Source organism: Gallinula chloropus, assembly GCF_964237585.1.
Source record: "Gallinula chloropus genome assembly, chromosome: 2".
Classification (NCBI taxonomy): Eukaryota; Metazoa; Chordata; class Aves; order Gruiformes; family Rallidae; genus Gallinula; species Gallinula chloropus.
In genome coordinates, this window is record NC_140086.1 from 41,533,366 (window position 1) to 41,555,478 (window position 22,113).

The following is a 22,113-nucleotide window of genomic DNA, read 5'->3' on the forward strand; positions in this document are numbered from 1 at the left end:
TCCAAGTTGCTTCTTACCTTCTTTCCTTTATTTCATTGATTGGATGCCAAATATATATTCTCTGAGCTAGGAGTTACTCATGCTATGTTCATTCTGTCCTGGATGAAAGAACAGCTCAGGAGTGTGGAAAGATGTATATCTCCAAACAGTGAAAAAAAGGCTGATAATGTGTGCTGCAGCCTCTTTCTGTTCATTCTACATCTCTAGCCAATTATTTGGACAGTATTTTTTGTAATTTAAATATTATTTGGTATTTTTTGTAATTTAAATGTTATAATACATGTCCAGTCTTTCTGCTGTCTTATACTTTTTCACAGTCTCTTCTATGGAAGTGATATTGTTTGGTACCCCAGGATTCCCAGACAGCTTGCAGGAAAGTGGCAAGAAATCTGTATTAAGACCTGACATGTAAAGAATTACCAGGGCCTGGACACAAAAGGTGTCACAGAGCATGGAGACCGCAGAAGAAGCGGTTTGAGCACAAAAGAGGACAGGAATAAAGTAGATGAGAGCAGGTCAATTTGAGATTAAGAAACGCAAAGCAATTTATGACTCAGGGTCAACCAGGTCTAGTAGACTTTTGAAATAATCAGATCTGAATGAGTACTTGACTCACAGGTGGACCAAAGAACTGCTTGGATGTGAAGGTTAAGGCGAAGCCAATAGTATTTCTCTTGCATTGCCTTTAGCTGTATTGTAATCCTGCTTCAGGAGCCTACCTGGCTTACCTGGGTGAAATTGATCACCTTGTTAGAGGATCAATATCAGACTAGATATAAGGAAGACATTTTCTACAGTGAGGGTGGTGAGACACCAGAACAGGTTACCCAGAGAGGTGGTAGATGCCTTAACCCTGGAAATATTCAAAGCCAGGTGGGACAGGGCTCTGAGGAACCTGATCTAGTAGAAGATGTCTCTTGCCACTGCAGGGGTTTGGACTACACGACCTTTAGATGTGCCTTCCAACCCAAACCATTCTATAATTCATGCTTGGGGTCAAGGACACCTGCTAGGAAACAATAATTACACACAAAGCATCCCAGGTTCTGGTAGAACTCAGGAATTAGTATCAACAAGGCCTGTATATATGCATATATGTACATATGTATATGTACACATACATATATAATCCTGAATGTGAATATATGCAAATAAGGAACTTAAATGTAGGATGTTCCAGTTTATAGATCTCTGTTAGAAAGATGCGTATCTATGCCTTTTGGCAGATATTCAGTGAGTCCAAGGAATCTACATGTGTTTGACTAACCACACACATGCTGCACAAATGGCTTAAACACACACACACACAGAATGCACAGGTCCTTCTGGCCACACCCTAAGGATATTGCTCAGGGATTTCTTGATATCCACCGGTTTAGTCAGGGACTCTGCCCCAACAATACTACCAGATGTCCAGGAATCCCAAATAAATAAGTCCTAATTCCACGCAGACAAAATTTCCAGATGAAAAATAGGTATATAGACCGTATCCAAAGAAAGTACACCCAGCTGGGGACCCTACTACCAAGGCACCTTTTAGGTGCCATCATGGTACTACATGGTGCAGAAAGGTCTCTCCTGACCCCCTGGTCACCTGGCACATTTCTGGCAGGTCAGGATGCCCTCCTGATTTCACCACACCCATGTTCTGGGCATGGCTGGAGCTATTTTGCATCCTCTGTCGGCAACCTTAGATGACAAAGCTATTGCAACATTGAGTGTTCTGACAGCTACAGCCCTCTCTGAATCTTGCCAAAGCAACTGGTTCATCATAGGCCATAGGGATCCTGGTGGCTGGCAGTATTCCTGTGGACACACATCTTTCACAACATTTGTTAGGAAAAGTACCATAGTTGTCATTGTTTTGGACCTGGGAAACAAAACATTGGTGTCTCCTATTCTTTCATGCAGCAGATTTTGTAACTCTGCAATTAGAAAGAAGCAAAATGAAAATCTAAAAATTGTGTTCCTTGATCTTATTTTGCACTAAATGAATGCAAATCATTTGGAGACAGAAGGCGAGAGTTTTCTTGGAGTGCTGATGATTATTTCCTACAAAAGTCTCCAGTGGAGACAATCATGAGCAGAAGCGGATAAAAACCAATGCACAGCACAATAGCTCCGTTTATGATCACAGAATAAAGAGAAGACAAAACTTTGTGAAAGATATCATAATCATTATGATACCAACTGAATAGCAAGTTGACTAGGACGTCTAAAACTCTTGGGAAGCTACCACACTCATTCACACATTACACAGCTCCTGTAAGCTGCTTTCATTCTATTTTATTTTGCTTCTTCCATGCTCTAGAAGCCTTTTTGAAAACTAAAGAGATTTCAGCCTGCTATAATAACTAACAATCATGGCATATTTTAATGGCTTGTCTTATTTGGCTCTCTGAGTATGTATCCTTCTACAAACAAACTGAAAATACAATTAGTTAAGAACAACGAGCTTATTAGTCTCTATTAATGACATTATGTGTTTCCATTCCTTGTCACTGATTTTATTAAATCTTTGCAGAGAACCATTAGCGGTAGTGAGCCCTCAGACTAAAACAGCCTGGGAAAGTGGTTCTCACACTGTCCTGCATTTATACCATCTTTATAGTGGGAAAAAAAGCATAGCAAGAGGAAAAATCTGGAAGGCTAGGGGAGGACAAGGGGATTTATTTGGTGTCGGACCTATTACTGCCACTGAAATGAATGACCTTCTGCACAGGCTGATTTTTAGGCCCATTTTGATCTCCAATATATGCACCATTGGATGGAAATACTTGCAAGACTGATGATGATCAAGCGTAGGGGAAGATTCAAACATTGATTAGGCTTCCCCTAAATTATGCTGATGATCACTCAAACCAACAGCTGGAACAAGAAAAGAATTTTCTAATCCCTGCTTCCTTCTTTTTCCCCAACTAGATTTGGCAATAAATTGGCTCCTCTCAGGAATGGATGCTGTGCATTAAAATTTGGAAAAGTCACCACTTCAATTCCACAGTGATGGTCACGTATCTTGTCTCAACAGCAGGGGACACACAGCAGGAGCAGTCAATCTTTTTCTCAAAATTCTGGGAGCATTCTGAAAGCGAGTTTTATCCCTTCGTTTTGAGCAAGAGCTGTCGAGATAGAACGGAACGTTTATGAACATGATTTTAAACTTTGAGTAGTGAACTTTCAATTCAAAGTGAATTTTCCTGTGCTCTGTGTATGGAGGGTGACAGATTCTGTCTTCTATGTTGGCGGCTTGTACGCAAATCCAGGTGGCACGACTACTCCGTACTATGCTGCGAACCACATGGCTTCTGTGTGAACACAGGGATACATGTTCAAAGAGATGGGCAGGAGATTGACATGAGGAATAGAAGTGAATAAAGCTTTTGAGCTCAACCTTGACACTCAAAGCTACTTGCTTTACTCTTCATTATTCTGTTGCAGAAATATGGCATGCAAATGTAAAACAGGTATGGTAAGAAGTGAAGTTTGCTGTAATTCTGAAAGGGATGAGAATAGATGAGAAATGTCTTTCTCTGCTCTTGATCTATTTTTTTCATTTGAGTCAAGAGGTTAGTGTATTTTTAGAGAAGCAGGACACAATACAGCTTCTATTATATGACTTCTAAACGATTACAATATTTTATTATAGTCACTAGCTCCAAAAGGGTACTCATATCTGAGTTCAAAACGGATTTTTGCATCCCGGTTGCACTCTCTGCAGGCATTTATCTGCATAGACATTTGCTTCTCATGAAAAATGTATGATCTGTATTGTGAGAATAAATGAAGAGAAGAGAAGCAAAGAAGTTCCATTTTCAGCTAATTGCTGTCTGACAGACAGCGCAGTTTCAGCACTTGATTGTCCTTTGGTCTCTGTCATCGCTAATCTTCATATTTTTTCAAACATCCTAAGCTTCAGTGTGCAGATTCAGCCTGGCTCAGATGAACTGCACTGTGGGCCTTGCTCGCCGAAGTTTCACTGAGGTCACCAGCACCTTGTGCAGCTAAGGAAGCAGTACTGAGTGATGCTTTTGCAGTTTCTGCAATATAGCGTGTTTAAAATTATAGAGTGAGCCAATTGACGAGGAAATGTATTTAACTTGCCCCTCCACCTCTCTGAGAGATGCCACCCTGATGCTGTCGTGGAAGTCTGGCACTTCCACAGTTTTCCAGTGTCACAGTGAAGCAAACCAAATTAAAATCTTTGCCAGTTTACTGTAGACAGCCTGTTACAGGAACAGCTGCATGGTGTCATCAGCCATCCCAAAGAAGGATAAATCACAGAAGGGGAACCACTTCAGCCTTCCAGCCTCTACATGTGAGCCTACAGCCACAGACGCTGTTAGGAGATAAGTTTACAACAAGGGCTTTCAAGGAATTTCAAACCTGTGCACACGAAAACTTCATGCCTCACTACACAAAAAGTTTATATCCAACTTGCTTATTTTCTTCTTTTCAACTTGAATGGGACATGGCAGTCTAATCAGATCAAAATCCTGTTTCATTAAATTTCTCTTTATTTAGTTTGTAGTAGTATCAATAACCTTGGAAATCTAGAGGTAAAACATTGCAGCGTACAATGCTCACAAACACTGTGAGCCAAGTTGTTTTGCTTCAGTCTTTCCAGGACTTGGCTGATTTCATCCCAGCACCTTACTGATCATTGTATTGCAGAAGGACAGTGGTGGATAGCCTTTTTCAAATAAGTTTGAAGTTTTAGCATGTTCAACAGCATCATTTTGGTTTTCATGTCAGCAGCTATCAGAGGAGTGAAATCTGTGCTCCAGCTTTATGCTTTTGCAGGCTTTTCCCAACACAAGAGAAATTCTCCAGTGGCAAATGTAGACTATTACCTATTCATTTTGTAGCACAATATGGGGAGCTTTCCCTGTTGATACAGACATTGGTTAGTGTCAGCTGCAAAGACATACACTACTTTTATCATAGGTGAAACTGCATCTGGTTTTGTGGACCAGACACTCATTTGGGATGAATTTATGTCATTGCACAGCAGGTTGTGTTTGTACACCTTACAATATAGGCATAATCATGACACCAGTGGACATCTTAATATCCACTCCTTGAACTTGTGCCTCCATGATACAGTATGTGTCAGGACATGCCCGGCAACAGGCAAGGGGGAGTTCAGGGGGTGCAGAGAGAGCCCCCTCATACACTGTTACGTTTAACACTCAGTCAGAAACCTTTTCCTAAGGTGCTTTTTTACCTTCAGCCCACACAGTTATTTCTTTTATTTCCTAGTATTGTTTGAGGGATAAATAGTTTCACATGCCAGGTATTATGTTCCCAGACTTGAGCAGCTCTTTGTTTAAAAAGAGAATCCAGGCACCCTGCCCTAACTTTTCATTCCTGCTCAAAGAACGGAGCGCCTTTTCATTTCTTCCTTCATTCATTTAAAAAAAGAGCATGACATTTTTGGAAAATTATGCCCTGCTGCCCTCGAAATGGACCCTAAGACTTTCCGAATAGCTCAGTACTTTGGGGGAATAGTTACTTTGCATGTAGTTTTCATAATACGTTCCTAAGAAATTGTTTCAGTGCTATGTGGTAGGTTGTGCAGAAAATCTCTTTTCATTAAGACTCTCTTCATAATTTTCAATTGTTTTATGATAAAAAGTTTAACATAATGAAATCCTCCCCCCACCAGAAGTTCAACCAAAAGTTATTATAAAACCCATCTTCTTCACAAAGAAAGTATCATCCCTCTGTTTTAAAATCTCTGTAGTTCCTGAGCTAAATATTCTTCAATGAGAGAAGATGAGATCGCTGAATTATTGCACCTCTATTATACAAAGCCTTCTGAGTGCCCCTCCCAGTTCCTAATACTTCCCTGCACATCAAGAACATGAGTGAAGTCACGGTATTGACTATCATTTCCTATCCATCCTACTCCATTTCCCTTCTTGTACTTCCTCACAAACAGATTTTTCATGTGGCTGCAGAAATGTGTGCAGCATCCTGCTGCAAGGCATGCATAAAAATCTATCATCATTACTACCAGTCCTTAAGAAGTTCTTTAGTCTACCTTTTACATGGCTCATAAAATGCTAAAAATTCAAGAGAAGTCTCCTAATGGAGCTTTAATGCTGCTTTGCCTGTCACAAGAATTATACAGTAAATCCTCACCTATAAGTTTTTATGTTATATCCTCAGAGCATTTTGTAAAAGAGCTGGCTCACTTAGCATTAATGAATCTCTTTTCTGTAAATTGTTAGCCCATTGATGTTGGGCAAGCATAGCCTTCTTAATTGTGTTTTTCTTGTTGAATGATATATTAAAACATGCCACTCAAAGGATGTATTAAAAACAAGATAAAGGAACCTCTGAGTGCCAAAGGTCTCTTCCGCATGGCTCCACTTAAACACCCTGGTCACAGCATGTAACTAGACGTACTTGACAGTATTCAGTGGAGCAGTAGGCTTCTTCACTTGGCATATCATACGTACACCACTGCTTTCACAGAATCACAGAATCACAAGGTTGGAAAAGACCTTTAAGATCATCAAGTCCAACCGTTCCTGTACTATGCTAAACCATGTCCCTAAGTACCTGATCTACCCTTTTTTTAAACACATCCAGAGTTGGTGACTCAACCCCCTCCCTGGGCAGCCTGTTCCAGGCCCTGACAACTCTTTCAGTAAAAAATTTTTTTCTAACATCTAATCTGACCCTGCCCTGGCACAGCTTTGTGCCATTTCCCCTTGCCCTATCTCCTGTCACTTGGTTGAAGAGATCATTGCCCACCTCTCTATAGCCCCCCTTCAGGTAGTTGTAGATGGTGATAAGGTCTCCCCTCAGCCTCCTCTTCTCCAGACTAAACATCCCCAGCTCCCTCAGCCGCCCCTCATAGGATTTGCCCTCCAGCCCCTTCACCAGCCTGGTTGCCCTTCTCTGGACTTTTTCAAGGACCTCAATGTACTTTTTATGATGAGGAGCCCATAATATTTCATTTCAAACTTACACAACACTTACTGTATTTCACACGCACAGATAGGGGACTGCCATAGCTAGAAAACGTGAACATTACATACCTTGCACACATTGTTTCTCTATTAAGACAGTAGCATGGAATTTCAAAGCATTACCAGTTCCAGTATGTGCATAAATACCTGGGGATACAGAGGACTTCATACCATGATAAATCTTTTTCCTACCATGGTATAACTGTAGTATACCGTAATATAACTTCACTCACCCTCAGCAACTTTCTAAAGAAGGGATTAGCCACCAGTCAATCAGGCACTCTCTCGTGTCAGATTGCCATCAGTGATCTCTTAGGAAATAGCCATTCTTCACTAGTGGTCTCCCATTTCTCCTCTTAGGATGAAGGTCAGTAGCCCTTTTTCCCCTCTTGCATCTCAACCTCTCAGCTGTATCAGCCAGAACATGCTACAGCTTCTGCTGGTAGCCAGTGTGGACTGTCTGATATCTGACATGCTGCTGAAATGCGTTACACAACCCACCCAGTTTCATGGCTGCAAGAGCAGAGAGGCTCTGCAGCGCGGCTGAGGAGATCTTAGTTCTGCTGGAAGAGTGGAAGCACCAGGCATTTTTGGACATGGTGTGGTTTCAACTAAACAATTAAAAAAAAAAAACAACAAAAAAAGGTTTCCTGGTTTAGTTTTAGGCGCGGATGAAAATCTTCGGTATGGACTCGGGAATAATCCAGTAATTTACTGTGTGCGGAATGGCTATTTTTGAATAGCATTCAGAACGGTGAAGAATGGCTACTTTCACTGTAGATAAAAGAAGAAAGTCACAAAGAGATCCTCAAAGATACTTTCTACTGAATAAATTTTGTCCTTCTAATTCTAATTATAATGGCATAGGGGTGATTTACAAGCCAGTAGCCTTCATTTGTATCTGCACTCCAGATGGAAAAGTCAGAAGTATTTCTTTCAGATTATTAGTTGCAAACAAATGAGAGATTTACTAGGCTGATTTCTGTTGAATATCCAGAAATTTGGATAGTTGAACTGGTTTGGGCAGAAAATTAGTCTAGAAATCTTGTGGAGTAATTTTACTAAACTGTCTAGTTTGGAAGTAAGTTACTATAGTTTACTGGACATATTTCAAACCATTAAAAATGTTTACTTTTTATATAGTTGCACCATAATTCTATTATTTTAATAGAATATATTGTATAATATTAGTCTGTGAGGTATATGATCTTCTTTACACAAGCTTGGCGAATGTTTCTCAGAAACATTAGATAATTTGAGGACATTTTTTCTATTTAAAAAAATTAATATAATCTACATTTCCATATTAATTTTGGGATACTTTAAATTTAACAGAATTGCTTAAAATAGCATATACTCCATGTTAAATTTAATTTTTAATATGTTTATCCATAATATAATTACATGCCATGAATAGCATACATAGTAATAAAGTCCATTTATGACAGTCTGTATTTACTTTGCAGCAATGAAAAATTATACTCAGATTACTGGCAGGATATGTCATTTGGGAATTTATTCTGAAAATATTTGATATTTTGCTGAATATCATAAGTAGGATACCCAAATGGACACAATAACTGATGCTGTGTTATAGTTGTCCCAATCTAATACTCATTTTGGGTGATTCATTAGTAACAGCTGAAACCAAGAAAGTAATTCTGATAAAAAACTGTATGCCTCTAAATACAGTGTGCTACACAGTTACAAAGAAAGCATTTTAAAAACATTTCAGAACTTTCTGAAATACCATCTTTATCTTCTAAGCCTCCGTAAGGTGCCTAAGAGTACAACTTTCAACAACAATAATCCTATCTAGCTATTATTGAAAAATAACATCTTAATTTTTTTTTTTGAGAATATATACAAGTTACTCCACTTCCATACAATGCAGTGAGAACAAATAGGAAAGTGAAAATCTTTCCAGCATTTATGTTGCCAGGCATCTGTGGCTGTGTCATTATCAGATTTTTGACTTAGTTATTAGAATGCACAGAAAACAGAGTCACTTGTTAACCGATCTGAAATAAAAACAGGAGAGATTTCCCTGCAAAATTTTAAAATAACAAACCAAATTTTTAAAGACCAAACCAAATATTTACGGGAATTATTTTTTTTTTAGCTTTCATAGACTTAAACCATTAATTTTTAGAACTGGTTTGCGTAATGAAATATTTAGAATTAAATCTCAAAATATTTGTGAGTTTCAAAGAAAAGAGATGCACCAACCTCTCCAACATTACTTCTCTCCTTCTCTAGCGTACTTTTGTTTCAACTGCTTGTGAATTTGATAAATTTTCATTAATTCTTTTGATCACCCAAACCCAGACTTTCTGGTGAATAAGCTTAGGGAATAAAATAAATCAGCTGTAATAGAAAACCTCTCCCAATACGGATCCAAAGTTTGCTCTTCTGGCTTTCTCATTCCTCAGGAGTTAAGACTGAGACAGAAGACAATTCTGTGTCTAGGAAAGGTGTAATATGTGTCCGTCTCCCAACTTATTTATATTTACAGTGGGTGCATGGTGAAGTTCTTTCTGAAGTGAAATCTTCTTAGTTTTGTTTTTATGAAGATGTTTTATTTGAACACTCATGCATGTTTCTGTAGGAGCAAAGTGAATCCCTAAACTGTGGCGTTTAAAATCCCCATGCCTGGAAAAATAAATCGTTCTCACTCAGAGATATCTTGTTGCTATTTCTAACTAGTTCTGCCAGAGTTTTCACCTGCTTTTTCCCATCTGTTGTTACTCAGATAAGGTTTTACAAGCTTTCTCAGTTCATGATTTTTTGACAGGTTGATAGACACCCACATGGTAATCAGTGCAGGTTTCACTAGGACCTCTCAGCATACTGGTCCTTACTTTTACTATTATTATCTATTTTATCCTAGACATATGACATGATAGGGAGGTTGCTGGAGTCATTAGTCACCTACAATGATTTAGTGGACTTCAGGGAAGTCATACAATGAAAAGCCTCTGTTTTTTAAAAGAAAATATTTTTAGACTGTTTGAAAAAGAAAAAAAAAAAGTGCTTGTATCTTTTAAGGTATTTCTAACAGTCATGGCTTTTAAAACCAAAATACCAGCATATAAAATGACAAAGAGATCTAGACACAGAAATCACAGTAAAATCATAAGTAATGAACTTAGCTGTCTCTACAAGCCGTTCAGATGATGTGTGGTTGGACACTCAGCAGTGCTGCCTGTAATTGCTTCGCTGGTTATGAAGGAGAAGGGTCAGAAGAATTTCCTGTTGTAAATGTGCTGCTGAAGCAAACCCAAAGATACAGCATTAAAAGAGAGAACAATGCATGACAATCAAATGCCAAATTATTTTCTCTCGAAGTCAGGACAACTAAAAAAACACGATTGCAACATAGATGAGAACAGAGCCTGAGGTGGTTAATATGCCTGTGATGTGAAAATCAATTTGCTGTAGTGTAAATTCTAAAGTAAGATGAAACAAGAAAAATGTATCTTCTTGTGTGAGGGTTTGAGATTATGAAAACACTTGTAAAACAAGAACAGATTTTGAGACTGAAGCTCTGGGGTTTTAAAATGATTAACCAAATAAAACGTTTTTCTGGTTCCGTTTTATTCTCCTCCCTTTTTATATTTGTAGAAGTTGCTGAACAGAAGCTGATGCAGAAGACTAAATACCTGGGTAAACAAATAACCATAATCCTTGAGTAAATTCATCCTACTCAGCCTTTTAGCTGCAGGAACTGTAAATTCTCTTGAACATATTAGTGTCCCCCTCCTTTTCTTTCTGTCTCTGACACCAAAATTGTAGCAGTGGTCACGATTTATCCAGAACAGCAATAAAGGGACCATGACAGATTTTTTCTAGTTTCATCCCTTTTTACTATCTTTCAGTTATCTTTTAGTTTTAGTATATTAAAGCAGAAAAGCTCCTGCAGAGATTGGTACCCACCTCAGAACCTCAGCTGCATTGATTTATGTTGCTCCCATGGGACAAAGCTTGCCGGGACCCATGCTGTCCCCTCCATATGCATGGGAGCCTCCACAGCTCCTCCCATGCCCCCCAACAAATAACTGGCTGACACTTGTGGTGGGAGACCCCCATGGCCACATCGTGGGGATGCTCAGTGACAGACAACTTCTGGGATCAGAGCACGGGCTGGGTTGTTTTGATAAGCAGCTTTCAACACTTGTTTGGAGCAGAGCCCGGGTATGTGTTTATTTTTGGATCATTTTGCATCCAGACTGCACAGGCTCACTCCAAGACTGTGCTCTTGCTCTTCTCCCATGGGTTCATCTCAGCGTATATAGTTTTCTGTCATACTGGACCATAATGTGCCACAGACTGCACTGACCATTTCACAGTTCAAAAACCTATTGCAGGTTAAGAATAAAACCTGTTATCTTTTGAATTTCAGGGAAAATGCTTTTCATTTCTTCTATCGTGTTATTCATAGGTCAACTTCTTTCTGTTAACCTGATGGAGACAGACTGGAGAAGTACATTACAAACAATAAATAATCTGCCACAGAAACAAAGAGAGAAACAAACAAAAGCCATGGCCAGTTCAACAAAGCTACAGTGGCAGTGGCAGCTCAGACCCCTAAATCTCTGCCAGGGTCTAAGACAGGACAATGATATAACGCACAATATATCTATAGTACACTGTAAAACTGAAGTTTGTCTCCATTAGTGCTACCATTCCTGTGAGTGCACTTTCTCCACACCTAAAACATTTGGGCTGAGGCTGGTTATGTTGTAACATGAATGCTTTGTAAGAAAACCCTAGTAGGATGGGGGAATGTTGGGCAGATCTAGATACTGGATGCCCTCTTCCAATAGTATCCTGCTTCCGGGGCCATCCCTAACAAGTTCAGAAGAAGGGATTGACTCCTAGCATGGCATATAATAGAGAAATATGGCCAGCACCAACCAGTCCCTGTCCCAGTGGCCAAGAGTCTAGGAAGACCTGGTCCAGGCCAGATCATTTCCTTGGAGGATGCCACCTTGCAGCAAAATGTGGCGGCTCAGCTGCCCACTATCCCTGGGTAGTAGATTTCCTCACAACTCACACAGACACAGAAGCGAGACTGGGCTGTGGGACAACTGGCTTGTCATGGTTTGGGAGAAGGACTTGACCTGAGGCCATGGCTCAGAGAAAAGCCAACCTACTATCTGCTCTTGGGATTCCTGGGATGCCTCCAGTAGGCAGAACCTAAGATCTGATGTTAGCTGCAAATAGGGTACCTAGCAAAATGACATGACTGGGTTAGTGATGAGACCAGGTAGCTACTCCATGTTTGTCATGAATTATTTTCTTTTTGTTAACTTGATGGAGAAATATTGGAGATGTAAATTTCAAACACCAGATGAAAAGAAGCCATCAGTGGGAGGACAATGAAAACCACTGAACCACCAGCTCTTCTGACCTGCAGGAAAAGCAGCTGGGGAGGTCTTTCCTGTGAAAACATTAAGTGGTCCAGTATCTCTGAGGGTATCTTGGAAAACATATAGACCATAAATTCCCCAGGTCTTTTCCTTAGTGACATCCTTTTTGTGTCACCTCTCTCAAGGAACAGTCCAACATTAGGGGGAGTTCATTAGACACCGATGAAGGTGAATTCAGAGCTTGATTTAAGGTCTGAAACAAATTCTCAAAGTCCTCATAGTGATCTCAAAATGCACTATTTGGATATTTTCTCATGGACGACATCTCCCATTTTAGCTGACATTGTGCTGTTTCGCTCTTACAGCTTTTTCTCCTAGAGAATGTTTTAAAAGAATGTAAGGGCACTGATAAAAGTATACACAAGAGCAAGGACATTCAACATTAGGGACAAATATCCAGGTTGACACTCCATTATTAACATTTGCCTTTTTGTCCCTTGCTTAATGATGTCAGGAGCAACGAGGGAGTGATGGAGAGATTTCAACCCTGACTGGGTTTATTTGTGCTTCTGACCTCCGAGTATGTTTTTGCTTGGAAGAAAGTAAATATTTTTCTAAAGAGTTAACAGGGAAAAGGTTTTTAAATAAAAGTGGCCATTGAAAGTTTACTTTCAAATGTTACCAAGACACAAGTCATGAATATGGAAGGGTTAATCGAGATTTTCACTTCTCCTAAATGTAGTGATTTGAAAAATAAGGGAACAAAGCAGGCATTTCTGAAAATTGTATTCCAAAATCTGCCAGACTGAAAGAGCACAATACCAGTACTGACTTCCCTACATTGCAATTTGATAAGTCTCTTCAATTTTAAATCCTCGTGATCGCAAGTTGTGACCATTTGTCTGCTAAATAGCTTATAATTTTCAAAGGAAGTTATCCCTTGAGACAAAACAATTACTGTTATTAAAATTCATTTGAATTTATTTTTTAGAGAAAGAATGTAGATGAAAATATTGGCCTTTTCCTAAGGTTTTCAGCTACATGAATTGATCCTTGAGCAGCACAAACTAATTGGCTCACATATAGCCTTAAAGCAGATTGATACATCCAATATTTTTGTTACTCTGCTGTCCTTGCTTTTCTCCTCTACACCTCTATCCATTTCCCAGTATTTCAGAGGTCCCATTTATTTGGATAAATTAAATAAATGGACCTCAGAGAGCCCTCCGATAGCTGAAATTGCAAACATCGACTCTGAAACTTGAAAGTTGAGCTGAATCATATGTGATATATTCAGTAATAAAAGATACTTTCCATATTTAAAATGACAACTTGGTTTTAAATGTGTGAAAAACACAGTATTTCAAATACCTACACTTTTAGATGAGTTGGTTGTGATTTGGGAAAAGCTATTTTTAGAAAAAGAGACACATTTTCTATTTGCTATTTTTGAGAGAGCTTCCCTGGATGGTAATTTACATCTGGCTTTCTCTGGGTTCAGCAAATGTTCACCTTTGTTCTTCAACAGATTTAAATAAAAACCATCAGTTGATAAAAAGGTCAAGAGTATCTTGGAGAGGTTTTTCTCCTGCAGTTGGGACATAAGTCACAGTGCCCATGCCGTGGTCTCTGCTCTTGAGCTCATGGTCTCCTGCCACATCTAGCTGTACTCTGGCCTAACTCACAAGGTCATCTACTGAATGCTGCAGCTTCTACATATGAAGTGATTAAATGTTCCCTTAATTACGTCACTTAACTACTTGACTTTTTGAATCTGATGTACTTTCAGCAGGTTAGGTCAATTTAGGCAACTATATGAAGGCATGAAAATGCAATTGCAGCAGTGTTTTTTGTAGAAACACAAAAATAAATTGTGTAAAAGCCATCATTCAGTCACAAAAAGTCATTTCCAAGGAAATGCTTTGACTGAAAGGATGAAAGGCTGGCAGCTGGTGTGCAGTCCATCAGTGTGTGTGTGAGCCTCTCCTGGCTGAAAGGCTGACCTAGTGACTTTGGAAAGCCACTGTCCTCTCCTCAGAGATATAGGAGCACCCCGAGACAGCAGTCCTTACCCACTGATGGGAGTGGAAACCAGTAACCCTGGCATGGGATAAGCCACCTGGTTTTAGGGACCTCTGTTCATCAGAAGATAATATTTTGATGTAGAGAGGTGGTGGGAGAAATTTATAGGTGAATGCACAATTTTTTCTTTTCATTTGCTGGCAAATGTGCAGTTCAGGTGAAAAGCCAACTTAAAGAATCGACATAAAGAGCCAAATTTTGTTTCAAAAGGTGGAGATTTAATTGGGCAGCAGTGTGGCAAACCATTTGTGCTGATAAAGAAATCAGATTAAATATGTAGAAGGAAAAAATTTATTTGAGTGTAATAGAAAAATTAAATTTCCTGCTACATTGCCATTAAACTATTGTATTCCCACTGGAACAAGCAATTCAACTGCTTAACTCTTGTCCTTTTACAGGCAATTAATACTCCGGTGAAAATAAGCTGTTTAGAGAGATTTATAGTCACAGCAGAAATTAGTGTAATTCTAACTGTGATGGGAAGATAACTACTGGCCAACAGAAAAACTCAACTGTTCCTATGTTCGGTGTAAGTCTTGGAACTACAACAGGTTAATCTGGTACTGTGTTTGCAGGGCATTCTCCTTTGCCTTGCAGTTTCTGTAGGCATTGACCTGTATAGGAAACACATCAGCCACTCCTGTTGTGCTGCAGTAGTGCTCTGCCCAGGTGAAAAGAAACAGAAAATTAAAGAAACTGGCTTTTTCTTTGGGGCAGACCTATCCTGCTGTCCCATGGAAGAATGCTGTGAGGGACACCTACACTCAGAAAACATCAACCAAAACAAACCCAAGTGGAAAAGGGTTGACAGAACGATTGGCTGTGCAAAAAGTCTGCCGTTTGCAAAACATCAGGCTAGCTTAGCAGTGCAAAGCAAAGAGATGGTTCTCTAAACACATTTGATGGAGACAGACATCACAGAAAAGAATTATTTCAATTTAAGGGCAGTTTTTCTGCAGCATCACATGAGTGAACGTATGCCAAGCCTGACTGAACCTACACTGGTATCAGGCAGCTTAAATCATCACAGCAGTGAAGGTTCTGGAGCAGCTTTTTAATTGGACTGGTGGTAAGAAAGCTTTTTTGTTTCAAGATAGAGCTTGGTGAATGTAATAACACCTTTTGAATAGTTCAACCGACTGAATAAAGTCTCTGCTATCAGGTCTTTGTTGCACTGCCAAAACAAATAATTACTGTATATAATTAATTCCCTGCTTCAGTGCTCTGCTGCTGATCTGCAAGGCTCTGCAAGAATTTTTTCCGCCCTTAAGGAATAGCAAAGCTCCTGGGTTTTATTCACTTTCCCTCCTTGGAAGCAGTAGGGACAAACCACGGTGTGGGAAAGCAGGATTTCAGTTCCTGCCTCTTGTTTCCAATTAAACTGGTGACAAGGTATAGGGACTGAAAGGTGTTTTCCCTCAGAATTTCCTGAGGGAAATCCCCAGGACTTCACACTTCCTTGCAGAACAAAGAACATGCTGCTTCCTAGGACCAGTTGAACATTTTATCTGACAAATTCCTCGGAAATCCAGTTGGGGTAGATTTTCTGTCTTCTCCTGTTCTCCTTTGGTACACTGAAGATTTGTTAGTTCTGGTTTTTTGTGCTGAAAATCATGAGGTTTTTACAAGCTGCAGAGAGGCAGTTGGTGCTCTGCAATTTAGAGGACAGAGACTCTGTGCTGTACAACCTGCTGTACTAACAGATCCAAGGCCATCACTTGGGGTAGTGGAAATGGTCTCAAGAACCAGGGCCACCTCTATACTTTCCTTAGCAGTTTTTCTCACAGCCAGTTTTCCACAGGGAGAAGCACTGATGCTTCGTATCACTCCAACCCACTCTGCAGCATGTCGACGCTTCAGTTAGGTCCAGGGACTATCCCTGGCAGTGTCAGCCCAGCTGACTTTCAGGCTGATCTTTGCACATCTGTGTCTGAGCTGAAGCCAAAGCAAGCTGCAGAACCTGCCACCGGAGTATGCAGCTAAATGGCTTGCACTGAGCTCTGAGCCACGGTGCATTGCACAGACAGAAACCTCCAGAAGCTGGAAAGGGAATATTGTAGGCAAGCATCATGAAAAGCTTAATGTCTTTCTACAAACGTGTAATGCCATCCGCTGATGAGGCCATGATGCTGGTCTACAGCTGTGCACATTGCAGCCACAGCAACATCTCCTTAACCAGGAGATTTTCTGGTTTTAGGACCTTAGTGCATCCCTTAGTGATGGGACTGCTTCTTCAGCAAAAAAAAAAGTGAGTGTAACTCAGACTTCACCCTAAACGGTCTTTCAGTCCTACCCCTAGTAACCACTCTTTCCCTTCCATATTTTGACATTCCTTCCTTTCCATTAGGAAGCAGATTAGCAGCAGCAGCATTAGACCTGGTCTCAATGGTCTCCAAGTTGCGCCAGGGGAGGTTTGGGTTGGACATTAGGGAAAATTTATTCACTATAAAGAGCACTGGAACAGGCTGATCAGGGAGGTGGTGGAGTTGCCATCCCTGGGGGTGTTCAAAAACAGGTAGACAAGGTACTTTGGGAGATGGTTTAGTGGTTATGGTGGTATAGGGCTAACGGTTGGACTTGATGGTCCAACCTTGATCATTCTATGACCTTCTTTTGGTTTCATACACCTAGTTTCTCTTCTACCAATTTTTCAGTCACCAAAGCCTCCCATGCTATTGTAACTCCACCAATGCATTTGGGGAAACAGCATGTTTTGATTTTAGGCTGTCTCTTAGCTGAAGATGCCACTTTGGGCCTGATGAAGCTCTGATCAAGCTTCTGGCACATACTCAAATGGGTGATAGAAGTCTCTACCTCTGACCACACTGGGGATGGGTATGCATTTAAAATCTGGAATGAGGATTCCAGCCTGAAAAAGGGAGAATTTGATCCTCTGCTTTTATGAAATTCAAAGGTTCACAGTGAACATCGAGTTCAAACATCATTCAACCCACATGAGAGTTTTGTTCTGTTTCTCTTGGCTCCTCTCTCTAGCTTGCTCACTTAAGGAACGTACTACCTCTATACAGCTTTCCATCTGAGAAAGTCATGGCCATGGAACAGAAATTAAGGCTCTAGGAGGCAGTGAACTCCCACTTGAATTAGTATTAACTAATGCAATATTTAGGACTTTATCACAATGTTATCTTCAAATGCCCTTCAATACTTAAAGATAACCCTGATCACGGCCTATGGCGCAATATTTAAGTAAAACCCCATGGTTTGGAGACTCTAATAGAGATCAACTCTGCAAGCAGTCTCATTAACTGCAGTGCTATTCAACGCAAATAACAGCAGAGTCTGATCCTAAATGAGACTCCAGGAATGCAACTGCCTGCAGTATAACACACATCATTCTGACCATACTATTATTTCTTTAAAATTTGTCAGAGCTTAACATTCGTGCTTTCCTTGAAACATAACTCTTCTGTCATTGTGTCCTGATGACTCATTGTTCAAGCTACTCTAATGATTCATAATAGCCAAGTGTTCTCTCAAATTAAGGGTACAAATAAATATGAATTTGGAGCACAGTTTCATAACCTTTTCCTAGACAAAGTTTACTCCCTTTGTTACCAGGATCTGTTCCTGAGAACCTAACAGCTTGAGAGTTCATATGGACAAGAATGACTCAAGCAAAAGGTGAGCTGAGAAAAGCATGTTCTCACATGCATAGTGATGGGTCAAACTTTTGGGGGTTTGAGGGTTTTTTTGCATAAAGGATTTATACTGAGTCATCAGGGAGTATTGGATAAGTAAGGATCTTCAATTTTTCTGCGTGTAAATATTTTTAAAGTGTCATAGTCATCACAGTTACAGACCATGGTTTGAATTGATAATATTGCCACATAAAACAATAACACCGCTGAAAGGGAGGTGTTAAATGGTGCTTTACATACTAGCTATCTCTAATTTTGAATTCTGAGTTCTGAGAAAGTGATGCCACATGGTAAGATATTTCAACTATTTAAAAGATTGAGAAATGCCCATTACCCACTGCTCTAATGGTAAATGTATTGTTCTCTGATTTTTGACTTCGCAAACATGAATTTGATTCCAGCATCTCATCGCCACAGAAATGAATGCTTCCATTTTCCTAGGTACAGCAAAAACATAATTGCTGCAGCTCTCTAAGCTTTGCTTTTGGGGAATTATAACAATTTTCCTGTTCAATGAAAGAAATTATTTTATCTAACCTTTGGGACACATTACAATATGACAAGCAAGTCTGAGCAAAGAGACCAAGGTTTTTTGCATGTTTTTCTCTTATATGTTTGTCCCCTTTCTTCCTCCTCCTCTGCCTGAAACTTAGGAATAAGAGAACTGAATTTTCATTAAGGCTACTTCAAGTGGTACTAATAGCATAAAGGCATTTACCTGCATAAAGTGGATTTAAATATAATTTGCTTTCAAATGCCCAGAGAGTAGAAAGTGATGTTTAGAACAGCTCGGACTATTTCACATGGCACATTTTAATTCAGCTTCTCATTCTTTTTACAAGTGGCCAGTGGTAAGAAGAGCTCCGTAAAAGCCGATTTTTAACCATCTGCTACTTTTTTTTCAAACACTGCCCATTTTTCCCAGCCCTTCATCCTGGGCCTGAGAGCAGATAATTCCCTTTAAGCCTTTCTTAAAGCATTCACTACCACTATGGTCCACAAATTCTACTTTGAAAGGCTGCAGGAAAGTACTGTGCAGAATAATCACGTAATCCACATCTTGAACCAGATGAGTTGCTTGTGTTATACAGCTACCTAGAATTAAAGTCTGACTAAGACTCCTTTCCCTGAAACGACCAGCTAATATATAAGGTCACTTAGAAAGAAAAAGCACTTCTTATCTAAGAGGGCATCATAACATTCTTGCCACTCTTATGCCCAGATAGAAAAACACCATACAGCACGACTTAATCTGAAACTCTCCCACCCTGGGCATGTTTATGTGGGTGTTTAGCCCCTTCAGTATGGTCTCCACACTGCTGAAATTCCACTCCAGCACTGGGCTCTTGGTACGATGGGGCTCTTCACAGTGAGGTCTCCCACTTTAATGAGATGCAATGCAAGGCAAAGATGCATGAGATTAGCCTGACATCTGCTCGCATGACTTGAACAGGGAAATCAGCAGAAGGTTAACATAATTAGATTTATGTGTCTTAGAAGAAGCTTTGTGGCACTCCAGAAGAGTTAAAACTTCTGAGTGCAATAAATAACACTCAAGATGTATGAAAGATTTTTAGGGAAGGCGGCGTTTGGGTTTTTTTCCTCTTTCTGATACCCTCCCCACATGCTGATAAAAGCTTCTCCCCAAAGGCCACACTTGTATCTCAGCTCTACTTTTTTTCTCACTAGGGCTTCTTTCCTGCCAGCATAAAATATTGCCTAGCATTTCTATCTCACCCTAGTCAAGTTGAGACTGTTTCTAACACTGCCTTAAGGGTTTATAAAAATATATGCAGTACTATTGAGAAAGGTGATGCAATTATATAGGAGGAAGAGAAAGCTGGATGCCATGATGAAATATGAATATTACACTAGGAGATAGCACTGTGTTGAAAACCAAATAGATAGATGGGTAGTATTTAGTAGTACTGCAGAAACTTTAAAATCAGAGTTTGCTTCTTCCAGAAGTTAAAGAAAACCCAAACAAGTAAAAAAAATCTCAAGTACAAAGTTCAGCCATCACCTCTCTTCTGTAAAAGCAATTTGCTCCCCTGAAACTTTATGAAATGGCCTCTTGTTTTCTGGACACCTACTAGTCCCAGCTATCAGGATGCCCAAGTCCTAGACAAACAGCCACTGTACAAGTAAACATCAGCTGCAGCGGCAGAGCAGAGGTTAACACATTTCAAATGCACCACTCATAGAGACCACATGCAGTCTGACTTGAGGAATGCACCAGGTCTTCCTCTGTCAGATTTGCCAAAGTTGGTAGTTCTGACTAACAGAAGCTGGTGCAGGCAGGTAATTCTCAGGAAAAAAGTAAATTTGTCCTGAATGTAGTGAAAGAGACCGAGTAGCAAAGTTGGTGAAGACCTTTCCCTCTGGACTTCCTTACCGAGACTCATGTCAGTACTGAAACTTGCTGACATACAGCTCAAACTGGCCTGTGGCTGAACTTAGAATGAAAGCTTTGAGCATTTGAGTAGTAGGAAACAACAGAAAGACAGCGTTCCTGGAGTTTTCAGGAGTCAACCGTTATCTAATTCAGGTGACTTAGTTGTGGAGATTTGAAACCTGACATCAAAGGTCCCGTATTGATCTTGAGCCAGAGAGAAGTAACGAAGTTCTGCAAATTTTCTTCACAGTCACTTGAAAGAACAATCTCATTACTGATGAATTATTAGGTACTTGCAGCTCTGGTAATCATCATTGCTGCATGCAGAGTTTCCAGATGAATCCTAGGAAAACTCAGTAGTGAAAATTGTGGCCTTCCTAAGATCAGACCTGGGAAACTCAGGGCTGCAGAAGGAGGACGATTTAGATGATGTTGCTGGAGACAGTGAAAAATTTTTGGGCCTATTTCATATCTGAAAAAAAAATCATAAATAAAAGGCAGTGTCATAAAACCTCTAAAATAGGAATGAGCACACATTCCCAGTTACAGGGATAACACTTTCCAAACAGGTAGCTGTACTGACAGAAAGCTTTCAATGTTCAATCGATTTCAATCAATTCAATGTTTTCCCTCCATCTTCACAGGAGTGTCTGTTGTCAGATAACACAGATTGCAAAGGCTTCTGCTTTAGTTAAAAGCTATAGCATGCTTTCATTGCCATTCTTTCACTCTGCATGCCAAACAGATCCTACAGACAACAGGAGCCTTGCGTTTATTGCTGTGGGTACACACTGGAAGAGATCCCACACATGGCTGGGAACTCCATTTTGTCCATTTTCTCATGGATGAACATGGAGGTCTAACCACTTACTCCCCCTCCAACCCCCTTTAAAAAAGGAAACAGATATAGGAAATTTCCAGGTAAGAGAAATTAAAACAGAGTGAATCATAGAACAAATGGAAGTGTAACTCCTCATTGCTGACTCCAGCCTTAGGACAGTTGTGGTGAACTCTTATTTCCTTTAAGTGAAAGGTGTAACTTTGTAAACCCAGGGGAACACATCAAAAGCAAAAAGCTCAGTATTTCAACACCAGAGGGGAAAAAGTTCATTGTCCGACATCTTCCCTTACTCAATGCCATAGGCCTGGCACTGTGGATACACATTTAAGTGAGCCTCACATGAGGAAGCATATGTTTGCCTGCATGAGCTACTTACTGCCTCATATCCTTCATCACTAAAATTACCCTTTAAGTCCTCTAGGTTTTAAACAGAGGAAAAAGATACACCTTTAGACTAAAATTGAACATGTAAACCAGCACAGCTCTATATCTTAGTGTTGCAGAGCTTAAGCAAGCAGCATCAACAGACTGTTCAGAAAATGAACTGATGAGCGTTTCTTCTGTTTGTTTTCTTTCTTCTTCTTCCTTACATCACTGTTTCACCATGACAATTTTGAATAAAACATTATGAAGTGTTTTTTGTTTCAGTTCATGCTGTTTTTAAAATGATCACATAAATAGCATACATAATCACTAAGCCATGAGCTATTACTTAACATCAGCTTGCCTACTGAATAAAGGCTAGTAAGAAATGTGAAGAGAGACAACTGGCAAAGTTGTAAAA